Genomic DNA, 17,769 nt, shown 5'->3' on the forward strand with positions numbered 1-17,769 from the left:
AAATTGAACAGTTTTAGGACCCAGGACTGATGCTGGAAATGCACAAAAAGTGGGGGAAATTGAAACTCTTTCTGTTACAATGGGTTTCTATACCAAAAGGTAGTGCAATTCCTAAGACTGAATAATTCTAAATTTATGCTGTTGCTTTCCATAATTCATCGGCTTCATGCTGCAGATATTTTCTTCTGCCTTTCATACAGAAATAAAATATGTAGGCAGCATGTTTTGAAGCAAGGGAGGCTGAATAAGGTGAGTCCACAGAAGAGTTTAACTGACCTAACATCAAAGAACCAGCTTTGTAATTTTGCAGCTTCCCTGATGGGTGGTTGGTGCACAGCACAGCGCACTTCAAAACAAAGCTCGTAGGAGGGAGGTCAATCCATGGGCTACACTGGAGACATCAGCCCTGTGATGTGTCCCAGAGGCCTTTACCTTTATTTGTCTGCACAGGCAGCAGGCTGACAGGCACTGTTGCATCCCTTCAGTCTGCACACCCCTTAACCACAGAAAACAGGGGGTGCAGAATGGGGAAGGAAAGGATGGCTACCCGTACCAGAATGTCAGTTTCAATACAGTGGAAAAGTACAGATGTATTGTACACTCGGGGAAGAAAAAAGGAGTCCTCCCAGGTCTTATGATTTTGGTATAATTGTCGAAGAGTTCATATTCCTCTTTGATAAATAGTCAGGTTTATCAAACCAAAATAAATGTCCCTGTTCAGACAGAAGATCATGGGAAGCCTCCATGGAGATAAAAGGGATCAGAATCTGCAAGAACAGAGATCTAAGGAAGAAAGTTATGTGGGGTCTCAATTAGTATCCACAAATGGAATATTTACTTGTCCATATGCCAAGAAAATGACACCTTCTTGGCACTTTTGTTGGGAGATATTAGAGATTTTGTCAAAAGCTGTCAAAAGCAGTTTTATTGAAATTGAGAGGGGATTCTTGAATGGAGTACTACCTAAGATGCTACTGAACATTACAAGGTTCTGAAAAGAGTAAAAAAAAAACAGTTAGGGGTGATGGCTGGTAAGTTCAGAAATTATACAAAATCAAACTGTAACTTACATCGAGCCTTTGACTTTTAATTGTTCATAGTAACCTAACTTGTTTACATTCGTTCTTCTGAAGAAAAAGTTCCATCCTGAGCAGAGAGTTAAGACATTCTGGTTTTTTCTTGAAAGGCAGGCAAGACTAAGCATAGCTTGTATAATACAGAAAATAGCCAGACAGAAAGCTAGAAGGTAAGTGACTTGCAGGTGACCTTAGAACAGATAAAACACACATATCTGTAGCAGAGAAATAAGAAAGAAAGGAAGGCAAACTGAAGTGGAGAGGAAAGTCACGTACTGTTACACCATGTAAACCCCATTTAGTGAGAAGGTCAAACTCTGAGTGAGTGGCAGTGACAGGGAAAGCAATGAGTGTGTCACAGGCCCCTATTAACCTTGAGACCTAATACTGCTTTGCACAAATAATGGACATGAAAACAAGCATTAAGAAAGTCTAACTGTTTATGGATTTCAAAATGCTCTGAATTATGAAAGCATAGTAGGTCTGAGTGTAAACATTAAGGCAAAGGCATCACTTAACATCTTTATGTTTCATTCAGTTGATATATATTTAGTTGAATTTGAATTTGGTTCTATTTCGATCCAGTTTGGACATCAGCATGATTCTAAGGTTGTTCCAAAGACAGATCTACCAATGATCTAAAATGGAATTGTCTTGCAGGTGTAAAGAGGAAGAACTATCTTTGAACCATATTTGTAAGGTCAACCTTCAATGTAATTTCCAGCATTGACTCCCGAATCTTCTCTGCACATTACTGTAAATGTTCAGACTAATGGACATGATGGCTCTAAGAAATTTTTGGTTTCTGTTACTTCATAATTTTGTTGAACACACTGTTGTATGCAATAGATTGTACCCTGGATTTTTAAAAGTTTTTCTCATTCATAGCTAAGGCTGATATGCTTAAGGAACCTAGACAGAAAAATGACATATCATAATAATGATTAAAGCTGTATTGGTAATCTATTTTCTGTTACTACTAACAGAAATGTGAAAGCACTTACACAGACAATGAACAATTCCAAGAATTAGAATATGAATAGCCTAGATATCACTGGAAATGGGATTTGGAACTATGGCAAAGCAGCAGTAATCCTGCCTTCACAGCCCAAATGGAAACAGAATTATTCTGTTGCTGAATGTTTGAAACACAATAACTTTATAATTTGCTTGGAAAAAACATCCTTGGCTTAGGTGACATTATTCTCTTCATCTCTGTCTTCACACAAATCAGATCTACCCTGCCCTCAGGGATTTTTAGAGACTTTGAATAATGAGTGATATTGACATACTCCTAAATATTCCTCTCAGATACTTGCTAAATTATTGATGTCTGTCAGCTCAGTGATTATTTGAAAGAGGGATATTGACATAATGGAATTAAACTCTAAAGCAGATTGTTTGAAATCTGTGTCAACAAAATAAAAGTAACAAAAAAAATCAAGAGAAACATAATGGGTTTTTAAGGGTGGTCTGGAACGCAGCCTGAACAATGAGACAGATCAATTTAGGATTTAAAAGGAAATTAATATTTTCTGAATAGCTCACATTGCTCTGAAGGCAGTTGATTGTCATCAACTTCTCTAACGATTAGGTTATTTTGAGATAATTTCGGAATATATTTACAGGGATAATAATGGAATACTCAAATTTTCCATTGGTGAAATAATACTTGTCTCACAGGACAATCTGAGCATGATAATAGTTTTCTTTTATTGCACAATTACATGTTTATCTAGAACAGTGAGGAGAATTACTTTTACAATGAATCTTCATTTTCCTACAAATATCTGACTGGGAACTTGTATACAGACAAGCTGCAGTGATCTAGTGAAAGATGTAACACTAAGGCAGTTTATTTTAACTGGTGCAAGATTGTCTGTAAACATTTATTACTTTTGTTACAAAAAGATAACAAACTTCTCTTGCATCCCAGGGAGAAACAACATCACACTGAGTACTTGCTGATTGTGTACAAACACAAACGATCCGACTGATTCCTGCCAGCTCACAAAACAAAGAACATACTGAGATCTTCCACCAGTCTCACAAACTATTTAAAAGTTGAATATTTAACCCTAATGTTTAAATACAGTAGTTTATTTTAGTGTTAGCTTGCAGCTCTTTTTAGGGACAGTCTCCCTTGGAACCTGGAGCTAAATGAAGGCCCCAGGTTCTGTACAGCACATGGGGCATTAGGTATCCCAGAAAGATGCTTTTATTTACAGTCGCATTCAGCACTTCCTGCTGGCTGGAAGGACAGACTGAGATTTCGCTCCAGCCCATCCCAAGGACTGTTCACTTGGAGAGGGTACTTCAGAGCTCTCCCCTAGGTGTTGTTGCCCTTTGAAGGGCAATGTTAGAGCCTCAGCAGACAGTCTCATACCACAGAAGGAAGAGGACCTTCCTGTAATGTGCAGGAAGAAGTCTTCAGTCAATGATGTAGATTCTTCAAAGATTAAAGCCTACTTTCCTTTCTAAAGACTAACCTGTTGTCTTTAGATATGTTATTTATAAGCTTACAAATTTTAGGAAGAGATCACTGATAGGAAAGATAACAGCCTTTTCCAGCTTCAGGCATTTAGTGGGCAGGAAGTGCCAAAAAACACCAAGTGTAGCAGAATGGAGACATGGTCAGCCCCCTCTTTTTCACAGCCCTTCAAAACTCATTTAAAAAAAATCAGTATCTACAGGTCAATCAAACATTCTTTGTAAACAAGTGCTCTGTGGGAGATTTTAAAATATATTTGGGTCCTACATATGTAAAGGATGCTTTGCTCTTTTGTTAATGCCATGGGAGTTAGGAGTAAACCCAGGTGCTCTACCAAACACCAGATGCAGAGTTCATATGCACACCCTCAGGTGTACAGGGTGAAGTGAGAGTGGGTTTATGCTGGGTTTCCTTTACTTCACCCTCCTTCATGTCTGTGTTTCCACATGAGAAAGACAACAAGCCTTGGCAGGTGCACAAGGCCCAATCTACACCTAAAGTCACCACATTCTGAACAAATCTGGTATAACAATATTTTTTGGACATCTCTGCTTTTCTGCCTATGAAAGATGTAAAATATTTGGCAATAGGATTTTCCAATCCTTTTCATGTAACATTATATAGAAAAGAATGTTAAGGTTGCATAGAAAATGAAAAAAAATCCTGCTTCTCCAGTGATTTATAAACATCTGCTCTCTGTATTTGCCATCTTGTTGCTTACTGCTTAAGTAAGCATTCAATTAATGCACCATGTGAAAAGTTTTAGATACATTAATATATGTTAATATTTTATTGGACTAGTTTACCTAAAATCTCTATTCCTCTTTTCTCCCTGAATGTTTGACTTTGTTCTTCATTTATGTGGAAAGCTTGGAGGCTGGAATATATATGTTCTGGCAACAATGGTGTCAATTCATACTGTGTGGTATGTAATTCAAGCAAGAAATAGCCCCACTTCCTATTCTTTTGTTGCAATGTACAATGTACAGTGCTCAAATTTACTGCATTTGTGCATAAAGAAATACTCTCTTACATAGGGTATCAGTCCATTTGGACAAGAAGTACATAACTTTCCAGAATACTAAAGTATTCCCTCAGGAATAAATCTGAATTGAGTTATAAACAACACACAGTCAATCTACTAATCACTCCAGCTATCTGGGTGGCTATACATGTTATATGAGTCCTCTATATGTTATAGTGAGTAATGCTACTTTTTCCAGTTTTACCCGTGTCCATGATTAACACTCATGCGCAAGTGCACCCTCAATAGTGATTAATAGTAGCTATTGTAAGGATTGTCCCACACTGGGCAGTTCATGGAGAATTGTCTGCTGTGGGAGGGAGCCCACAGTCCTGTCCCTGAGCAGTTGCAGAAACAACGTGTGATGAACTGACCATAACCCCCATTCCCTGCCTCCCTGTGCCACTGTGGGGGAGGAGGTAGAGCTGGGCAGGAGGAAGGAGTGATGGGGTTTTAAGATTTTGTTCTTCTTCTCATTATCCTGCTCTGATGTTGATTGGTGAGAAGGTCAGTTAATTTCCCCAAGTTGAATCTGCTTTGCCCAGTATGATAATCGATGAGTGATCTCTGGCTGTCCTTATCTCAACTCGTGAATCTTTTGTTAATGTTTCCTCTCCTCTGTCTCCAGGTGTGGAGCAGAGTGATACAGTGGCTTTACTGGGTACATGGTATCCAGCCAGGGTCAATCCAACACACACCTCTACCTTTTGCTCTCTTCCTGAATATTAGTTTATTGCTGGAATTGATGATCAAGCACTAGTATCTTCTATAACTTTCAGCTTCACATTTAGAGTCGGAACTTTGCAACTCACCAATAAAAAAGCAGAAGCAGAAACTGAGAAGTTGGTGCTTTAGCCAGACGACATTCAGCCTTTTCATCAGTTATGCTAGTAAGTATTTCCTCTGCCAGCCCGTACTTTACAGCTTTTCTTTGGATTTCTGCATATATCCTGAGCTGTAGAAAAAGTATGTGTGAAATATGGGAACACAGTCCATGGGCATTTATGTGGTTAACTTACTAAAGAAAAGAGCCAAGCCATAGCTGCTTTTCACGGTGCTCTGCCCATATTTCCAAGCTAGCTGCAGTATCAAAGACCCAGGCTTTCACATTTAACTCTACTTTTCATAGACTTTGAATATCCCCCATCCTGTCAAAAACAGCAACTTGCATTTTTTCACTGAATTTCATTATTCTGAATTTATAACTTCATAAAATGCCAATACTCTGCTCAAGCTTGGCTGCAGGACAGTGCAATTACTTCTGCTGAGGAATTACACACTGAACTCACTTCCTTTTAGTACAAAGATGTGCACATGCTGTGCCCATGAGGTGACAGTCTGACATGTTGGAGCAAATCTGGAAGGACTCATTCAATATGAAGATGAGTATTAATTTTCCTGTCCCAGACCCTTTAAGATTTTTCCATGAAGCAGAACAATAGTTCTCAAAGACAGAATCTTTTAAGAACCAAGTTCTCTCATGCTGCTCATGGACATACTTTTCTCTATCAACCAATGCAACAGAGGTCTATTTTTACTTAATGGAAGGATAAAAAAGATACTTTCTTGCCTTCTTTTGAACTCATACACACAATTTCGCTGTAAAGTTTGCTGCTGATGATGATAATTTTAGAACATATACCTCCCCTCCCCACCAAGAATGGTAAAACAATGCCATTTTTTGAAACTCATGCTTCCTCTGTTTATTTTTTTTTCTTTTTTTTAAGTGAAATTAATAACTGAATCTGAATGGTAAGAGGTTAAGTAACGATAGAAAGAGATTCATGGAGCGAGATAAACTCTGAAGTCCTTTTTAAAGTGGCAGGACTACCTGACTATCATGCAGGCAGCCTGAGGAAAATTAATAGTTTCAGAGTGAAATTCAACAACATAGGTCTCAAGAGTATTGCTTTTAATCCTAACAAGCATCTACTTCTGCAAACCTAAAATGTTTGTTATGCAGAATGACAAAACCCTGGGTGTTTTATTTATACTGATATTTGGCAGTGGGTATGAAAGGCTATTATGCATATACTGGAGCCTGAGTTAATGTTCCATGTGTGCCTCAGTTTCCATATGAGCCTGAGAACAACAGTTTCTGGATGGCTGCATAATCAGTGAGTTTGGCATATGATGGATGTGAGAACAAGCTTGTGAAACAGCAGAGATATGCAAGGAACCAACTCCTTAATGTACCAAGATTAAAACACATTTTTGAGACTGATTGAGTTTTAACTAAAACAAATATGCAAAGTTGGTGTTAGAATTAGTGATGGGGTGGGGTAGAATGTCCAGAGAAGAATATATTAGATTTGTTCACTTAACTTTGAAAAACAAAAGCTGAGTGCTCTTTATAGACTTACTGCCTGATGTGTCTTATCTAATACCAGGGAAGAAAAGAAATACTGAAGTTATAGAAGAATTATATTAACAGCAGAGGAAAATTTTAAAAGCCAATACTTGCTCTGCATAACTTCAGGAAATCAGAAGAAAGTTTCTTACCGTTTTCAGTAGCAAGGGTATGGAACAGTCCTCCAATTGGAGTTGTGCCAGGAAAAAAAAAAACACCTTAATTGGTTTAAAGATTCATAAACTGATCAACTTAGGAGGAGGAATTAGAAAAGTGTGTTGCTTACAATAGCCTCGTTTCAGCCTCCTTCCCCTGTTACAGCTCTGGGCTCCTTTGGGAATGTATTAGTAAGGATCAGAAGCATTCAAAATGCCTTTGTGGTGTACTTGGCCAAACCTTCCCCAGGAGAATCAGAGAGGGCTGGCATATATCTTCTCATATTTGATTGCCTGCCTCAGAAACCACAGAATAAAATGTGGCAGCCTTGAACCCAGTTCTGTTTTTTATCAAAGTAATTATCGCTGTTGGCAACTCTGACAGGAGAAGAAATGACTCAGAGTGAATCAATATGTCCACAAGCAAAAGCAGAATGCTCACAGCCTAAACAGGACACAACCACAGTTGCATAGGCACAGCTATACTACAGTCATAATAGAGCAGCCTATTATACATCATACAAACCAGAGATCAAATTTGCCTGCCATTAATATGTACAGTGCACACCAAACTTTAAATACTATTGTATTAAAAAAGTTTAACACATAACTACCTATTACTCTGGTCTGAGTAATGTAGCCTGAAAGCAATGTCAGCACAGTTTTTTACTGAAACAAATCAGGATTTGCAAATCTCAAAAATTAAGAAAAAAACACCCCAGGACCAGAAATAAAGTTCACATAACTGTGGCCACGAGTTTTGAATATAATACAGCCCAGTATAAATTATTGGCCCTTGCACTTGTAGCAGTCCACATTAATCTACTGCTTAATGTAAAACAGCCTTCGTCTTGGGACTCTGATCCAATGGAGTTTCCTGCACTGTGGCTTAGTTCAGCCACAAGAAAAAAGCATCTGTCTCAGAATAACAGAGGATATAGTTTGTGGGAATAGTATTCTAATGCAAAGAGGAAATTTTGAATTAGAACTCCAGATTCAGGATGATTTGACACTAGATCAACTTTCTGGTCTAGCTCCTTGGCTATGAAAAGAAGGGTTATCATCTGCTACAAGACACATGCAAGGAGTGGCTGGAGATGGCTAAAAACTGAGATAGATGTGGACTATTGTAGCATGGCTGTGTCTGCAAAGACCTTAAAGTCAAAAATAACGTCCAGTGGGCTTGAGGGATTGAGAAAGTTGTCAGAAAATGATAGCTAAAGTTTTAAATTGAATTTACATTTCTAGTTCCACTTCAGATCAACTCTCCTGTCCCTGTGTTTTATTATCTAACTCTTATGAGCCCTGTGGCACTCATTTAAAGTATAAGATGTCTGGTCTGTCCTAAATTTGCTGCAGGTCTTTGTAAGCTGCTACATTCTAGAATGCTCTTTACCATCCTTGGCAAGATAAGCCTTTAGCAAGTCTGGGATAGCAGAGCTATGTTTAAAATTACTGTTAAGGCTATTTAGCCTTTTAGCCCATAGAAAGCAAAAGAAATTTAGTGAGCCACTCCCTCTAAGATGGCACACATCAAATATTTACTAAGTAAAGCACAATCTTAATGAAAGGCAATTTTCAGAGCAACTGCTTAACATTTAACATGCAGTGGTGGGTGCATAATTTGTCAAATTAAATAACTTCGTATCTTCTAATTCATCATACCATTATCGAGAGTTAAAATAAGTTAATGCCTATTTTTTGGTCTTTTGGTCTTTTTTGTTGGTTTGTTTTGTCAAACAGATTCTAAGACACTAACTGCTTGCAAACATGGACAAAGTCACATTCAAATGAAATGTTGAATTAATGGTCAACAGGCAGTTGCCATAAAATCTCTACTGATAAGGAAGCTCACATCACTGCAATTTGTTTCAAAACCACAGATATTTGCAGTGATTCAAAAATAAAAAACCCACTTCTATAGTGCTAATACCTGCCTGAAACCTTGTGATGCCGCTTTTCACACAGATTCCTTTTCTGAAGATGCTGTGAAAGACTGGAAAACAGTTCTGCCACCACATCAATCCCAAGAATTTTTATCAAGAATCCTTCATACTAAAAGCCAGCATAGGGTACTAGCTGCAAGAGGTCATGACTACCACGCATTCCTTGCTGATCCTTATGAGAAAAATTTGAGTTTATTTAAATTCTTGCTGGAACATGGAAGAACTGTTTTTTCTAAGTGCCTGAGACTTTAAAGTACAAAGATTTTGGACTCAAATTGACAGCTCGTATGCAAATCTTTTCTTCATTTAGGTTTTTGCATAGGAGACCAGGTGTTCTGCCAGTAGGCTGTTTTGTTCAAATGATAGACAAAATACTTGGTTATACACCAGATAAATATTTGGTTATACACATGATAAGTCTCTTAGAGCATAAGAGTGCTGGATTTGGCTGGGATAGAGTTAATTTTCTTCATGGTGGCTGGTACGGGGCTATGATGTGGATTTGTGCTGAACACAGTGATGATAATATAGAGATGTTCTTGTTATTGCTGAGCAGAGCTTGCATAGAACCAAGGCCTTTTCTGCTTTTCATACTTCCACCCTGGCAAGGAGGCTGGGGGTGCTTAGGACCTTGGAAGGAGGTACAGCCAGCACAGGTGACCCGAGCTGACTGTATGATGTCATGGTCAGTATATAAAGTGGCAGGGAGAAGGAGGAAAAAGGGGGACATTTGCAGTCTCGGTGTTTGTCTTCCCAAGTCACCATCACATGTGATGGGGCCCTGCTTTCCCTGGAGGTGGCTGAACAGCTGCCAGCCCATGAAGCAGTGAATTCATTCCTTGTATTCTTTTGCTTGCATGAGTGGATTTTGCTTTCCCTATTAAATTGCCTCTACATCTCTACCTATGAGTTCTCCCAGTAAGTGTATCCCAATAAAGTTTTGTGGATCTGGAGGTTAGCCACCAGCATCTGCAGACCCACTGAGGTGCTTCTGAGATATTCAGAAACAGAAATTCAGGTGCAGCAAGAAATTTAGTATCAAAGCATCCAGGTCTCAGAATGTACAGATTTCTCAGAGGCTTGGCAGGAGCTGAGCACTGAACAACACAAATGTGAAAAGTATTTTAGGTACTTAAGCCACAATCTGGTCACTAATGTTCCCAGCTCTTCCTTTTTGTTTTCCTTTTTTTGTTTGTTTGTTTTGTTTTGTGTTGTTTGTTCATTTATTGTTTTGGATTTTTTTTTTGTTTGAGGATCCCCAGCAATCTATATGCAGCATGAAAGAAATCTCAGTACTTAAATAAGAATACTTTTCCTCCTGAAGTGGATACGCACCAAAGTGAATTACAGAGCTACATGCTTTGACTCTAAAAATTCCTCAGTGCACACATATGAGACCCTGCATCACTGCAAGGAACGGTTACTTAAGACCCTAGAGGCATGCATTACCACACCACTGTGCCCAGAAGAGTTGATCCTACTTCTCAGAGACTGCCTTGCCTAAGAGGCACATCCTTCTGACACCACTTTCTTCTTCTTAGTCTAGCAGAACTACCAGCTCAGCATCACATTCAACAGTGTAGATGCGGATTCCATACAACAGGGCTTTGGCCTTATCTGACTCAATGTGACAAAAAAAGACTCACCAAAAGAGCGAAAAACAAAGCACCTGGCAACAGTGGAGATGGTCACACCACATTGTCGAAATGTAATTGCAGACTGCTCTGCAGACATCCTCTTCCAAGTGCATTATTTATATCTGCCTTTTCAGTTCTTTGAAGTGGACCTGCATCATTGAATCACCACAACCCTGTGTTGTTCAGTCCCATGCAGCGACAGAAACACTCTATACCTGTGCAACCATAGCTGGCAGCAACTGATTGATGAGAAAACCTGCCCATGCCCATCCACCCCAGACTTTCACAAAGGCACCAGCTAAGGAGAGACACTTCCTTCAGCCTGTATCAACTGAACTGACACCTCTCCTCTGCAATAATTTTAGAAGTTAATAGGAGAGGGTTACTTTAATCTACAGGAGCCTACTAACCCTTCCTTGTCCAGGGTGGAGTCTGTATTCCTCACTGGAGAATGTTTCCTACCTGAGTGTCATGTTTATTACAATGCTACTGAACTTTGCTGTGTGGTGAACAACCTATTCCATAACTACACCGTCGGCCTTTGGCACAGTGTCTGAACACCATCAATGAATCAATACCTAGTACATTCCGAATGAAGGAAAACATGTATTTCTGAATTGACTTCCTGTATCAGATGACCACTTCCAATCAAAACCAGTGAGTGTTGTCCTTAATGTACTTTTACCAATATCAGTGAACTGCCACCTTCTTGCTGGAAAGTCTGTTTCTTCCATGTAGAATATTACAGTTTTTAAACTTTGAATGATGTTAATGACTTCAGAAAAAAAAAAAAAAGAAAAAAAGAAAATGAAAGAATCCCAGCAATCTTTTGCACTTTCTTTTTACTTGTAGCTCTGGCAATCTGGCACCAAAGTTAGAGTAGCCACACTGAAGAAATGCTATGGCTTATCTTCATTAAAAGAGTACAAATATGAACCTCTTTTTCACAAATGCAGTTTCCACAGTGACCATGCAATATCATCTCTTGTTTGTCATATGGTGGTGTAAGACACCCACTTTTGCTTGCTGATGTCAAAACAATAAATGAAAACTGAGAAATCTTGGCATGCATTGCTGCATACTCTTAATATAGATGTGAAAATAGATACCACTCACAGTTTTGTTTAGTATAATCATTTGATCCTCTGACAGAGAAATGTCATAGATAAATATATATACCCCGATCATCAGAGTTATTTTATATGCCTTCTGCTGTGAGCTTTAACAAGGGTGTTTGCACAGGCAGTGGAAGCAGTACTGGTTCTATTCCCCTTATGCCATTTCCAATGCTTATTCTCCAGAGTATGATCTCTGTAGTTCTGGCAGTGCCCAACAACCCCAGGCAGGTTCCACCCTGTACCAAACAGTCACTAATGAGCCCCATCTCTCCAAAGCTACCAAATTTCTTTCGTTAAGTGTCTTTGTAGATCTAACCTCAATCTCATTACCATAAATAAAAATCCTGTATGTTGTGTGAACCAAAGGGAAACAAATGGTACTATGGGATAAATCTGCCTAATTTGTTTCCACACAGGCTGGTAATATTTCATGTTCATAGCCGTTCCAAATTACCATGTGCCTCTCTCCCACTGGGACTTTTACTTACTCATTGCTTGTATGATGGTATGCAACCCTTGCTATCGGGTGAAGTTATCCAGGATTTGTGTTTTTGGAATAAACCTCCAGCCAATACCATAAATTTATACATTAAAAGTGAATCTTCTGTCCCTGAATAGCAGTTTTGCTAGGCTGAAGATGTTACATTTTAACTTAGTAGTAAACATTAATTATTAGTAGGAAATACTGATGGGATTCACATTTCCAGATATATTTGAGCAATAACTGGAAGCAGAAAGTCTCTTGTATTTCATCCTCTTTCAGAGGAAGCTCATTTCCACAGGAGCAGTCAATGTCATTTTTACATGAAGCAGCTGACAGCCCTTGCTGGGGGGCTGGATTTAGTCTCACCAATCTTTGACCTGGTGCCTTGCACGGTACTTTGAACACTGCTCCAGGAATGAAGCAGTCTCTCAAACTGCCAGTGTAAGCCAGCCAGTTTTATATCCATGCCTTTGAGAAGTTCAACTGCTAGCTTTTGGATCTGCCCATTATCTGCTGGGTTGGGGGGCAGTTAAGACCAAAAATAACTGTAGGGAAATTAAAATGCTATGTTGCTCTTCCAGCTACTTCTATTATTACATCTAATTATTGTGAAAACCTTTCCCCAGTTCTCACCAGTAATTTTTTCATTGAAATAACTTGTCACAATAGCTGCCATCAAAGCTCTTTGACTCAACTATAGTTATTTTGAATTCCCTAAACCACACTTGGAACTTTCTTGAGACACGTTTACAGCGACATATTCACTGCACAACTCCATCAGAGGCAAAGCAAAACCTGACTCCATGAGTCAACTTTTTTTTTGCTGAAACTGGTTATACTGACATGCTTTATACTATAGATAGGGTAGGAAATTCAAGTTTTAGTGCTAGACTTAGATGTTAAAGCAGCAGAGGAAACACACTTGTCTGAAGGTGTAAACTTCTAATTGCTCTTAGTGTATTTTCTTGTGGATTGCCCTCACTTACTTCATATACCAGCAGGCTTGTGGAAGTACTCAGCTGGTTACTATCCATTTTGTTCATTTTTTCTGAGACAGTAGTGATGTGAAGTAGGGGCTTGGCTTAAAAAAACCCAAGTCTCAGCAAGAATCAGCAGAAAATTTCAGAAAACTTTCTATGAGATTTTCCATAAAGTTTGCAAAGAGTTATTTAAATATCTGATATCCTCCAGTGTGATTACCAGACTTAAGCTTCTCCTATGATATATCTTTAATTCCCTAAATAGCTCAATAAGTCAATTATATGGCTAATACTTTGTTTTATTCTGAGAACTTTTATGTATTCTGATGATACTCTAGAAACACAGTTTCCCAGGATTTTAGTCAGTAGAATCCAATCTAATTGACTCTTGATACTTGAATTAAGAGATGAATAGTCAAAAAGCAGCAAATGAGTCAGGTTACAGATCAGGTCCAGAATAAGTTTTGAGCTTTTTTTCTTTGAAAATTGCCATTTGTTATTCTGATTTATTAAAACTAAAATTATCAGATTATTTCTAATGTTTAAAATAGATCAATCCAGGCAATAATATATTGGCTATATAGCAGTATACTGTTGCAGAAGGAGAGGGATTGTTCCAACTTCACAGTGCTCCCAGGAAGGCAAAACACTGTTGCACAAGGCCTGTGTCTCTGTGTCCTGGTCATAGAGTCTTGCTCTCTTAGTTAGTCCTAAAGTTTTGGAATACAACAGTCAATTAGCTACAAAATACGCAGACCACTGCTGACAGCTCTTCTGTAGAATTAATAAAATTTTATATTCCCACAGCTGCTTACCTGCCCTGTGTCTAAGAACTGTTTAAGCCTAATGCTTCAGAAACAACCTGAAAGGCAGTTCCTCTATCACGTTTTTATAATCAGTTGCATATTTTTATATTTTCTCATCTTATGTCACCAATAAGACCTTATCTCACTCTCTGACTACATATTACTATATAAGCTTCAGTAAATTCTTTCCTTAATAGGCTCTACTACACAATATCTTAAGAAAGCTTCTGGATAGTCTCACTTGGTCTGTCAAAAGGACTAATAAAGTTTACTTAGCACTTTGTCAGATTATGATTATTTTTATGCGGGTTAAATGCTACTCCTGTTATATTTAATCATGTCATGTTTGAATAGCTGCAAGTGAAATATCCGGTTGTAATCAAGAAACAATGTTTGCAAATCTTGAATAAACCATTTACACAATTTAAACAAAAGTGGAAACCAACTCTGGCATTTTAGTGCCTTGCATGGTGATTTTTCTTTTTCAAGACAAATTATGGTTTCATAACTTCCCATAATCCAGAGCACATGAAGCCTGTGAAATAAAATTTATGTTTTGTTATTATTTTCATGTTTATTCCATTGCAGACATTAACAAAAGACCAAAATACTGACACTGGTTTTAGAGGATGGCAGTGCAGGTAGCCATGGCAACAGAGAACTCTTTGTGTACTCCCTGCCCAAGTGTTTCCTGAATTTGTCAGGCGATGTCAACATGCACCCAGTTACTGCTGCCATAGACACATTATGCAGCCCCCTGAGCAGCCCAAGTGTACTAAAATCAAAGCATTGTCTTCTTCCAGGATTTGCAGTAAGCTGTGCTGACTCTCCTGTGCACTCTGATGTTCAGGAAGAGAGTGATCTGCCCTAGCTTTGTTGAAGGCAATAGTTCAACCAGGAATGCCAGTATAGAGGAAATAAATTAGACATTGTCTTCCATAACGCAAGACCTGTGGCACCATTGCAGACCTCTCCCTCACCCCTGAAAGTATTGATGTGACACAATGTTAAACATTTGGAGACAGTCAAATGAAATACAGTATTGCTATTCAAGTCAAACAATATGAAAAGAAATGCAGTATTTTGATATTCCTGATGAAAAATGAAAAAAAGAAAAAGTAGTCTTCCTGAGCACAATTTCAATGCTCTGTTCTCTGGGTTTTGTTAAGTATTATTTTTAACTGGTTAACAGTATCTTTATTTTTTTATGTTGCATTGTTTATGTTTATTTTACCCTTTTATTTTACCTGACTGAATGGAAATTTATGTGAATATGCTTAGACAAATGTTTTCTTGCATTTCTCCCACATGCAAAGAATTTATTTTGTATTTGTCCCTTATCAGAGAATCACAGAATGGGTGGGGTTGGAAAGGACCTCTGGAGATCATCTAGTCCAACTGTCCTGCCTGAAGCAGGTTCACCAGGCTGCACAAGATTGCATCCAAATAGTGTTTGAGTATCTCCACGGAAGAAGAGTCCCCAGTCTCTCTGGGCAGCCTGTTCCACTGCTGTCACCCTGAAAGGAAAGAAGTCTTTCCTCATATTCAGATGCAATTTCCTGTGTTTCAGTTTGTGCTCATCACCCCTTATCCTGTCACTGGGCACCACTGGAAAGAGTCTGGCCCCAGTGTCTGAACACCTGCCCTTAAAGTATTTGCATGCCTTGATAAGATTCCCTCTTCAATCATCTCTTCTCAAGGCTCAGCTCTCTCAGCCTTTCCTCCTAAGAGACATGCTCCAGTCCCCTCATCATCTTTGTGAGATGGTTAAACTCTCATGGTAAGACTCTTTCAGTGATCAGTCTGAGGGTGACTCCTTTGCCTTTCTGAGTTGTGTCCACTTAAAACAGCTATGAGAAGGAGCAGGGAAGAGAAGTGCTGCAAGATTGAACTTTTATGTTAATACTTAAAAACATCCTGCACTCCAGTGAACTCTAACACATAAATTCTAAAAATTTGACAAAAAGGAATGCTATTTACCTGGTACCAGGTGATTTTCCAGGGACACTGTGGAGGAGTCCTTACATTAATGGTCTTTGAATACAGATTCGAGGAAGATCTTCAGGTCAGTCATAGATGTCAGTGTAAATAAAGACCAATTCATTTATAGGCCAGGGATATTCTGACACGAGCCATATACTGATAGAAAATCATATGATAGAAACACAGAATACCAGGCTGGAAGGTATCTCAAGGATCATCTGGTCCAACCTTTCTTGGCAAATTAAGAATAAGACCCAAGAACTGCCCTTGGACCTTCAATCCTAAATGAACACTAGCAGAATCAGAATTCCTTGCCCAACTGTATTTTCCTTTTTTACATTTAGTATATAAGCAAATTACAATAATCATAGAAGTCCTATTTCTTAGTGCTTATGCATTTTGTCCATTAGCGATCTTGCCAGAGGATCTGCCAATAATTTTTTTTTTCATTTTGCTATCTCTGAGGCCTGCTGTGCAATTAGTCAATGTAAATAAAAGCTAGAAATCACAGGAAAAAATATTCTGAATGTGTATCATTCAATATGTCACACTGCCACCAATGTGCTATAGTGTTTCCCTTGCAGATTTTTAGCAATCTCTGAGAAATTTTCTACAGATTTATTAAGTAGCTTGACTCAGTGTGTGTATACTAGATAATTGGGTGATACTCCGTAATTGCTCTCAAATTCTGTTATCAGTATCCACTACAGACACAGCAACAGCCTATAATAGCTATTATATAGCTATTTAGCTATTATATTATTAGCTATTTATTCAGCTATAGGCACAGAAATGTACTTGGTGATATGAAAATGTTCAAAAAATATATGTATATTGCATGGAAATAAGTAAGTACACTGTTTGCTTAACCAAGTGACTTAAGGTGGGTTGCTGGGGTTTTGTTTTATTTTCTTTTTAAACATATTATGGGCAAGTTATTTATTTTAAACAGTGGCAAATATCCTAAGCTGTAGCAAAACTGAAAAAGTTTAAAAAAAAATAAAATATGGAAGTTTTAAGTTCATTGTTATTTTTAGTTATTTGTCAAACTCTATGAAGGATTTCAAAAGTTTGACCCTTTGGAGCCCCTGCCATCTACGCAAGTTTCTAACCCAGTTTTTCAGTTCACAGAAAACATTTTTCTCTTCTGTTTTACTTGGCTTGAATTTCAATTGGAACTTCTCTTTCCCACAGTGTACTCTGAAATGTCAGATGAGAGAGAGAGAGATCAAGCATTTTCTTAATGGATGGTGGAGTCAGCAGCAAAGGTCTGTGACTTGCTAACTTGGAGTCAGCACCCTCTTCTGTAGTGTATACCCTAATTCATCACCATGCTCTTCAAATTTGAAAATACATTCATAACGTACCCTCAGGAAGTGTGCCTTGGCAAATGTGCTGGCCACGTATTAAAGGAGGAGTGTGCACAGCAACCCTCACCCTCGCTGCAGGACATCCAGCCAGCCCTTGCAGGATAGGACAGAAAGGAACCCTGTGCTGAACAACTCACAAAATCTGTTTCTCATCAGCTACATGGATTCCAAAAACACCGGTAAAATATTCTATTCCTTTTCACTGCCAGTTGGAAACACCTGATGAAAAAGCAGGCTTTGAGTGGTCTTTTCAATGTCTTTGTATGTGAAGTTGAGGTTGGTTTATAAAATAAACTGATGAAAAGTAATGATGTGGGACACTTTTAAAGCTTGCAATAAGAGCAGAAAG

The sequence above is a fragment of the Corvus kubaryi genome, unplaced genomic scaffold, assembly GCF_017639235.1.
Source record: "Corvus kubaryi isolate FWS band 111438036 unplaced genomic scaffold, C.kubaryi_AGA036_p1.0 71, whole genome shotgun sequence".
Lineage (NCBI taxonomy): Eukaryota > Metazoa > Chordata > Aves > Passeriformes > Corvidae > Corvus > Corvus kubaryi.